This window comes from Coregonus clupeaformis, chromosome 17 (assembly GCF_020615455.1).
Source record: "Coregonus clupeaformis isolate EN_2021a chromosome 17, ASM2061545v1, whole genome shotgun sequence".
Classification (NCBI taxonomy): domain Eukaryota; kingdom Metazoa; phylum Chordata; class Actinopteri; order Salmoniformes; family Salmonidae; genus Coregonus; species Coregonus clupeaformis.
The window spans coordinates 72,774,525-72,784,524 of record NC_059208.1 but is presented as its reverse complement, the minus strand read 5'-3'; positions in this window follow the sequence as shown (position 1 = coordinate 72,784,524).

The following is a 10,000-nucleotide window of genomic DNA, read 5'->3' as shown; positions in this document are numbered from 1 at the left end:
AACAACGCGCCAGTTGTCAAAATGATACCGAAGATAGTTTGGTTTGGCTATAAAAATTACGAGGTAGTCGACAAAAAAACGAAGTTGCAATCTGCAAAACATGCGGATCGAAGATTACAGACGGAGCTGCCACAACGTCCCAACTTTGTTCGACACCTGAAGTTGCACAAAGAAAGGTAAGTTTTGAACGAATGCTACGCACTTTATCGGATGTACCGTAACTTACTAGCTAGCTGCTGCATATTTACTGTATCAACGAGACAAACGCACGTCTCCCTTGCTGGTTCATGCTTACAAAAATATGGATTTTTGAACTGCTATTATATGGACATTCTAAAACGCTTTCAGTGAAAAACGCTTAACGTTCTTTAATGTACTAAGACAGTGTTATTAAAAGACCAAACTCTGTAAATATCATATTAATAAAGTATACTATGTACAAAACATCAGATGAGCCCAGAATATGAACGCAAACACGTTTAATAACACGTTAGCGTTTTTCCTCCCATAGAAAATTATTATAAGAAAAGGCTTAACGTGTCTTAATATACTGAGACAGTAATATTAAAAGACCAAACTATAAATATCATATTAATAAAGTATACTAAATGTACAAAACATCAGATGAGGCCAGAATATGAACGCAAACACGTTTAACAACACGTTAAGTGTTTTCCTCCCATAGAAAACCATTATAAGAAAAGGCTTAACATGTCTTATGGTAGGCTACTATGTATTCTGGGCTCATCTGATGTTTTGTAAGTATAGTATACTTTATTGATATGATATTTACTTAGTTTGGTCTTTTAATAACACTGTCTTAGTACATAAGACACGTTAAGCCCTTTTTCTATAATGGTTTTCTATGGGAGGAAAACGATGTTATTAAACGTGTTTCTGTTCATATTCTGGGCTCATCTGATGTTTTGTACATAGTATGCTTTATTAATATGATATTTGCAGAGTTTGATCTTATAATATTACTGTCTTAGTATATTAAGCATTAAGCAACGTTAAGCGTTTTCCACGTTAAGCGTTTTAGAATTCAGTTTCAGAGTTGCTGGTGTGCTGCCTCATTGAGGTCGTTTATGTAATTTTGGTTAATCACAACTAAGCAGAACTGTCGCTGAAGACAAAATATCACAATTAAACAATGAATGCACTCCCCTTTCACAACTCGGATGTAGTTGGTGCATCCCTAAACCCATCCAAGTACAACAGGAAACATAGTAAGACGTATACATTGTAAAGAGGAAAATGATAACACAGTCACAGTAGATCCACCATTAGCCTTCCCTTTTCATATCATGCCCAAACAGCAGACAGCGCATGGACAGAGTGCTACCGTAGTCTACAGTAGGTCTGTGAGGCAGCGCACCACTGGGATATATACAGTATATAATAAAATAATAACGATTATAGTAGTAATGTTCAGAGATGCAATAGATTATTATAGTGCAGTTCTTAACTAATGGGAATATTGTTTAGCTTATTTTTGGTTTAATTTGGTTTACTTTAGTTATTTAATTTATTCAATTATTTTGTTTTTCTATACTTTTCATGCCAACTTGCCATGGCCCCCTAGAACCCCCTCGCGGCACCCAAGGGTCCCCGTCCCCACTTTGAAAACCACTGCTATAAAGCATATGACTTCAGTTTCTTGAGGGAAAGGGCTTTCTTATGAATTTTGAAGCAGTGAAAATATTCTTAATATTGCATACACTGAAACTGAAATGTATTATCGTAAACCGTAGTGTACAATAGGCAATGAATATTAACACAACAACATTGATATGAGTAAAGAGTAGTTTCAAATACAACATGTGTGGCTGTAAAGGATTTTCTGACATCTGTTTCATATTCTTCTCTGTTACAGGTATGAAGAATACCAGATGAACAAAATCATCGTAGATGAACCACAACAGCCTTCAATCTCACAATTCCTTGACACTCGTGTAGGGCGTTACAGCCTGACCCACCCACAGCAGAAGGCCATCTCCAATGCGATACTGTCTGACTTGATTATTGATTGCAATTTCCCTCTGTCTATTGTGGAAAATAAGAGCTTTCGTCACTTTCTGGCTGTGCTGGACAGCAAGTATACCCCAGTATGTCGCCGAACGCTGACCACAAAAACAGAGAGCCTTGCTGAGGAGAGACGGTCAAAGTTAAAAACTCAATTGAGCAACACTGACCATGTTTCAGTCACTGTGGACATTTGGTCTGATCGAAAGATGAGGGGATTCCTTGGTGTCACTGTGCACTGGATGGAGCGAGATGCAGAGGGGTACAGCTAAAGACTAATCTCTTGGCCTGCAACCGCTTCAAAGGCTCTCACACAGCAGAGCTGAATCGTGACCAATTTGAGGGCAATATGTGATGAATACAACATCAAAGCTAAATTGGACTATATAATTAGTGACAATGCTGCTAACATGCGCAAGGCATTTACAGTCTGCTTCCCCCAGCGAACAGGAGGAAGATGAAGATGCTGGAGATAATCTTGATGATCCTGAGCTATGGCATGACTTAACCCAAGAAGACCAGCAAACCGTCGATGCTGCTATGGCAAAGAAACAGCGCCTGCAGTGTTTTGCACACACATTGCAGCTGGTTGTGGGAGACGGTTTGAAAGAAACAAAAGCGGCATGTCCTTCTCTCTCCAAGTTATCAAAACTTAGCTCCCTGCTCCACACAAGCACAACGTTTAAAGACATCTTCGATGGTGAATTTGGGGAGCACAGAGGCATCCCTGCTGCAGTGAGCACGAGGTGGAATTCCACACTGCGGCAGGTAAAAGCAGTCCTTCATTGTGATCAGCAAAAGCTCTGCGCAGTTCTTGAGAAGGCCGGGCATAAAGAACTGTCATTCACACCACGAGAGTGGAATCTGCTGAAGGAGTTGGTGGACATCTTAAAACCGTTCGGAGAAGCAACTGATTTGACACAGGGGAGAAAGTCATTACAATCAGTGCAGTTGTTCCATCCATCTTGTCCCTCAATCACCATCTTGAGAAGCTGAAGCCTCAAGTTCGTTTCCCTGAGTGGCCTGGTCAGAGGTCTGCAGGCATCCCTGAAAAAAAGATTTCTTGGGATCTTCATTAATGTAAAAATGGCCCAGTCTCAAGAAGGGATCACTGCCCCCTTTTCAGACACAGTCTACCTGAAAGCAGCTGCCTTGGATCCAGCCTTTTGTCTGCTGTGGATTGAGCCCCATGTGCTAGTCAACCGTGACATCAAGGCAGAGGTGGCACAACGAGTTAAAGGTAAATATTATTGACTTGCAATGCAACTTAAATGCAACGTACAATAATTTGATCTTAATCTGATATAGGATCTAATGTGATATTAATCTGACTTTAACAATAATAAAAAATTTCAGTCTTGAACAGTATCATCAACATCAGAAATAAGGGCTCTTTTGTTTCTGCTGTTGTGACACGTTTTATTTTTATTTTTAGAATTGATCCTGCAAGATGCTGCAGAGACAGAGCAGCCTGTGCCGGTGCCTGCTGAAGAAGAACTAGAGGACATGGAAGGAGAAGGGCTGTTTGCTGCATACCATAAGAGGCAGAAAAGGGATGTTGGGACCCCACCAGCAGTACAGCTAAGTCACTACATTGACATGGCAGAAGGACAGAATGCCCTTTTGTTCTGGGCACTGAACAGTAAGACTCTTCCTTCACTCTTTCAAGTAGCCATCCGAGTCTTGGCAGTGCCTGCTTCTAGTGCTCCAGTGGAGCGAAGTTTTCAGCCATGGTGGCATCATTCTGCGTCCCCATCGTGCACAAATGACTGACAGACTTTTGGCCAATTTGATCTTTTGCAAATGCAATGCAGTATAGGGGCCTCCCTCCACCTGTCCACAGCACGCATGCGCATCACACACTCACTCTCTGCTCATCACCTGTCCACACAGCTCTCTCTCTCCTGTGGTAGGAGTTTCACATGGAGTAAGATCTGTTCATTTGCAGTGCAGGTTCCCACACTGTTTTTACTTCCAGAGCTTTGGTGTTTGTCCTTCCCCGTAAACCATTTTCTCTCTCTCTCTCTCTCTCTCTCTCTCTCTCTCTCTCTCTCTCTCTCTCTCTCTCTCTCTCTCTCTCTCTCTCTCTCTCTCTCTCTCTCTCTCTCTCTCTCTCTCTCTCTCTCTCTCTCTCTGCATTGTTCTAGTGCAATATGCTGTTCAAATACAAGCATTTTTGTTGTGAAAATTAAATGTTATGTTTTTTTGCTGTATTTGATTAATGTTATTGTATAAAAGGTTTAAATAAATACAAATCTTACAGACATACATGATTTGTATACATTTTATTTCTGTGGTAAGAGGACTTGAAATGACTCGAAACTAAAATGGTAGGACTTTGGACTCGACTTGAGACTTGATGGCTTTGACTTTTGACTCGACTTGGGACTTGCCTCATCTTTGACTCGACTTGACTCGGGACTCGAGGGCAAAGACTTGAGACTTACTTGTGACTTGCATAACAATGACTTTGTCCCACCTCTGCCACTTACTGGTCCTGGTGTGGGGTGTGTATGAGAGGTTCTGTGTGTGTGTCCCATGGGTGTGGTGTGTTTGTTTATGATTTGATTTGTTTCAATGTGTGTTCAATACGTGTGTGTTTATTGGTGTGTGTGTTTTCCAGTGACGTAGCAGCCCTGTCCAGTCCGGTAGCGGCGTGTGTGGTTGGAGACAGTCCTCTGCGGAGACACTCCTGGAGACAACAGATCTTCCTACGCGTTGCTACACCGCAGAAAAACACTGACAGCAATGGTACGTACTCACACACACACACACACACACACCCCTGTTTGAGTAAGGAGGGGTGCCTGTCTTGGATCAGATAAGGATGTGTGTTCTTTATATTAATAGTCATCCCCCTGCTGCATGTGGGCGTCTCACAGACCATTTCAAGTAGTTTAATTCAACAAGTACATTTAGATTATACTGTAGTGTTGAGTCAATGTTGCTAATAATGCTGTAACAAAGGAGTCCGCTTATACTGAACTTTGATCATAAGTTTTATTCATATCACAAGATTTCAGCATAAGTGTCCAGATCACCCGGAGAGCAGTGGTTCCCAAATTGCAATGTCTGCTCTGCTCTTCTTCGTTTAAACCCAGTATATATAATCTTCCCCAAAATATGGGTGGCTCCCTCTACTGTCCAATCCCCTGTCTACAACACACAGACTTCTCTGTCCTATGTGGCGTCACACTAAAACGATTCCCTCTGACACTAAATAAACATCCTCTCAGGTTCCACTTAAAACCATTAACAAAGTCATAATCTTAATACACTACACTAGTTCATTCATTTGATTCATTTTGCCAGGATAGTCCCCTTAGTAAGAATTGGTTAATTTAGCCTGGATAGTCCCCTTAGTAATAATTGATTAATTTAGCCTGGATAGTCCCCTTTAGTAATAATTGATTAATTTAGCCTGGATAGTCCCCTTAGTAATAATTGATTAATTTAGCCTGGATAGTCCCCTTTAGTAATAATTGATTAATTTAGCCTGGATAGTCCCCTTTAGTAATAATTGATTTATTTAGCCTGAATAGTCCCCTTTAGTAATAATTGCCACTGTTTTCCAGGGAGTCCTAGGTTCCATAGCTGCAATAAAAACAAAAAATCACATAAGAAGTTCAAGGCAAAGATTATAAATGATTCCTTCTAGTTCTGGAATGTGAATGTGAATCAATGTCCCGTATTGAAATGGGAATGGAGCTGAATCCCAACCCTGATGAATAGCAGGACATATAGAAGGACCTTTGTTTAGGATATGGTTAGTGGCAATGCAATATTTCTACTGATTGAGCCAATAGGTTTTCAATAGGAGTCATGACGTAATGGATGATGGACAACGGAGATGATTGTCCATTTAAAAAAAAAACACTATGTGTGTAACTTGTCCGAAAAAAGTTAGTTTGTTGGACCAAAGCGGACAATGATGACTGCATATGTGTTTTCCTACGTTTCTCTGTGGCCCAGAGACCATGTAGAACAGCTGTGGCCTCAGCCGTCAGCTCCCAGACTGATGTAGTGACATGACCTGGCCACTAGATGTCACTGTTGCTGTGTGAGTTACTGTTAGTCTTGGACATCCCCGAATTGTACGCTATAGGCAACACATTCAAAGATTGAGGAAGTAAGCTGTCTGGCTGGAGGGACTAGGTTACTGTTGGCCTAGTACAGTAGAGACTAGGTTACTGTTGGCCTAGTACAGTAGAGACTAGGTTACTGTTGGCCTAGTACAGTAGAGACTAGGTTACTGTTGGCCTAGTACAGTAGAGACTAGGTTACTGTTGGCCTAGTACAGTAGAGACTAGGTTACTGTTGGCCTAGTACAGTAGAGACTAGGTTACTGTTGGCCTAGTACAGTAGAGACTAGGTTACTGTTGGCCTAGTACAGTAGAGACTAGGTTACTGTTGGCCTAACAGTAGAGACTATGTTACTGTTGGCCTAGTACAGTAGAGACTAGGTTACTGTTGGCCTAGTACAGTAGAGACTAGGTTACTGTTGGTCTAACAGTAGAGACTAGGTTACTGTTGGTCTAGTACAGTAGAGACTAGGTTACTGTTGGCCTAACAGTAGAGACTAGGTTACTGTTGGCCTAGTACAGTAGAGACTAGGTTACTGTTGGCCTAGTACAGTAGAGACTAGGTTACTGTTGGCCTAGTACAGTAGAGACTAGGTTACTGTTGGCCTAGTACAGTAGAGACTAGGTTACTGTTGGCCTAGTACAGTAGAGACTAGGTTACTGTTGGCCTAGTACAGTAGAGACTAGGTTACTGTTGGCCTAGTACAGTAGAGACTATGTTACTGTTGGCCTAGTACAGTAGAGACTAGGTTACTGTTGGCCTAGTACAGTAGAGACTAGGTTACTGTTGGCCTAACAGTAGAGACTAGGTTACTGTTGGTCTAGTACAGTAGAGACTAGGTTACTGTTGGCCTAGTACAGTAGAGACTAGGTTACTGTTGGCCTAGACAGTAGAGACTAGGTTACTGTTGGCCTAGTACAGTAGAGACTAGGTTACTGTTGGCCTAGTACAGTAGAGACTAGGTTACTGTTGGCCTAACAGTAGAGACTAGGTTACTGTTGGTCTAACAGTAGAGACTAGGTTACTGTTGGCCTAGTACAGTAGAGACTAGGTTACTGTTGGCCTAACAGTAGAGACTAGGTTACTGTTGGCCTAGTACAGTAGAGACTAGGTTACTGTTGGTCTAACAGTAGAGACTAGGTTACTGTTGGCCTAGTACAGTAGAGACTAGGTTACTGTTGGCCTAGTACAGTAGAGACTAGGTTACTGTTGGCCTAACAGTAGAGACTAGGTTACTGTTGGCCTAGTACAGGAGAGACTAGGTTACTGTTGGCCTAGTACAGTAGAGACTAGGTTACTGTTGGCCTAACAGTAGAGACTAGGTTACTGTTGGCCTAGTACAGTAGAGACTAGGTTACTGTTGGCCTATACAGTAGAGACTAGGTTACTGTTGGCCTAGTACAGTAGAGACTAGGTTACTGTTGGCCTAGTACAGTAGAGACTAGGTTACTGTTGGCCTAGTACAGTAGAGACTAGGTTACTGTTGGCCTAGTACAGTAGAGACTAGGTTACTGTTGGCCTAGTACAGTAGAGACTAGGTTACTGTTGGCCTAGTACAGTAGAGACTAGGTTACTGTTGGCCTAGTACAGTAGAGACTAGGTTACTGTTGGCCTAGTACAGTAGAGACTAGGTTACTGTTGGCCTAGTACAGTAGAGACTAGGTTACTGTTGGCCTAGTACAGTAGAGACTAGGTTACTGTTGGCCTAGTACAGTAGAGACTAGGTTACTGTTGGCCTAGTACAGTAGAGACTAGGTTACTGCTGGCCTAGTACAGTAGAGACTAGGTTACTGTTGGCCTAGTACAGGAGAGACTAGGTTACTGTTGGCCTAGTACAGTAGAGACTAGGTTACTGTTGGCCTAGTACAGTAGAGACTAGGTTACTGTTGGCCTAGTACAGTAGAGACTAGGTTACTGTTGGTCTAACAGTAGAGACTAGGTTACTGTTGGCCTAGTACAGTAGAGACTAGGTTACTGTTGGCCTAGTACAGTAGAGACTAGGTTACTGTTGGCCTAGTACAGTAGAGACTAGGTTACTGTTGGCCTAGTACAGTAGAGACTAGGTTACTGTTGGCCTAGTACAGTAGAGACTAGGTTACTGTTGGTCTAACAGTAGAGACTAGGTTACTGTTGGCCTAGTACAGTAGAGACTAGGTTACTGTTGGCCTAGTACAGTAGAGACTAGGTTACTGTTGGCCTAGTACAGTAGAGACTAGGTTACTGTTGGCCTAGTACAGTAGAGACTACGTAACTGTTGGCCTAGTACAGTAGAGACTAGGTTACTGTTGGCCTAGTACAGTAGAGACTAGGTTACTGTTGGCCTAGTACAGTAGAGACTAGGTTACTGTTGGCCTAGTACAGTAGAGACTAGGTTACTGTTGGCCTAGTACAGTAGAGACTAGGTTACTGTTGGCCTAGTACAGTAGAGACTAGGTTACTGTTGGCCTAGTACAGTAGAGACTAGGTTACTGTTGGCCTAGTACAGTAGAGACTAGGTTACTGTTGGCCTAGTACAGTAGAGACTAGGTTACTGTTGGCCTAGTACAGTAGAGACTAGGTTACTGTTGGCCTAGTACAGTAGAGACTAGGTTACTGTTGGCCTAGTACAGTAGAGACTAGGTTACTGTTGGCCTAGTACAGTAGAGACTAGGTTACTGTTACTGTTGGCCTAGTACAGTAGAGACTAGGTTACTGTTGGCCTAGTACAGTAGAGACTAGGTTACTGTTGGCCTAGTACAGTAGAGACTAGGTTACTGTTGGCCTAGTACAGTAGAGACTAGGTTACTGTTGGCCTAGTACAGTAGAGACTAGGTTACTGTTGGCCTAGTACAGTAGAGACTAGGTTACTGTTGGCCTAGTACAGTAGAGACTAGGTTACTGTTGGCCTAGTACAGTAGAGACTAGGTTACTGTTGGCCTAGTACAGTAGAGACTAGGTTACTGTTGGCTAACAGTAGAGACTAGGTTACTGTTGGCCTAGTACAGTAGAGACTAGGTTACTGTTGGCCTAGTACAGTAGAGACTAGGTTACTGTTGGCCTAGTACAGTAGAGACTAGGGTTACTGTTGGCCTAGTACAGTAGAGACTAGGTTACTGTTGGTCTAACAGTAGAGACTAGGTTACTGTTGGCCTAGTACAGTAGAGACTAGGTTACTGTTGGCCTAGTACAGTAGAGACTGGGTTACTGTTGGCCCTAGTACAGTAGAGACTAGGTTACTGTTGGCCTAGTACAGTAGAGACTAGGTTACTGTTGGCCTAGTACAGTAGAGACTAGGTTGCTGTTGGCCTAGTACAGTAGAGACTAGGTTGCTGTTGGCCTAACAGTAGAGACTAGGTTACTGTTGGCCTAGTACAGTAGAGACTAGGTTACTGTTGGCCTAGTACAGTAGAGACAGGTTACTGTTGGCCTAGTACAGTAGAGACTAGGTTACTGTTGGTCTAACAGTAGAGACTAGGTTACTGTTGGCCTAGTACAGTACAGACTAGGTTACTGTTGGTCTAACAGTAGAGACTAGGTTACTGTTGGCCTAGTACAGTAGAGACTAGGTTACTGTTGGCCTAGTACAGTAGAGATTAGGTTACTGTTGGCCTAGTACAGTAGAGACTAGGTTACTGTTGGCCTAGTACAGTAGAGACTATGTTACTGTTGGCCTAGTACAGTAGAGACTAGGTTACTGTTGGCCTAGTACAGTAGAGACTAGGTTACTGTTACTGTTGGCCTAGTACAGTAGAGACTAGGTTACTGTTGGCCTAACAGTAGAGACTAGGTTACTGTTGGCCTAGTACAGTAGAGACTAGGTTACTGTTGGCCTAGTACAGTAGAGACTAGGTTACTGTTGGCCTAGTACAGTAGAGACTAGGTTACTGTTGGTCTAACAGTAGAGACTAGGTTA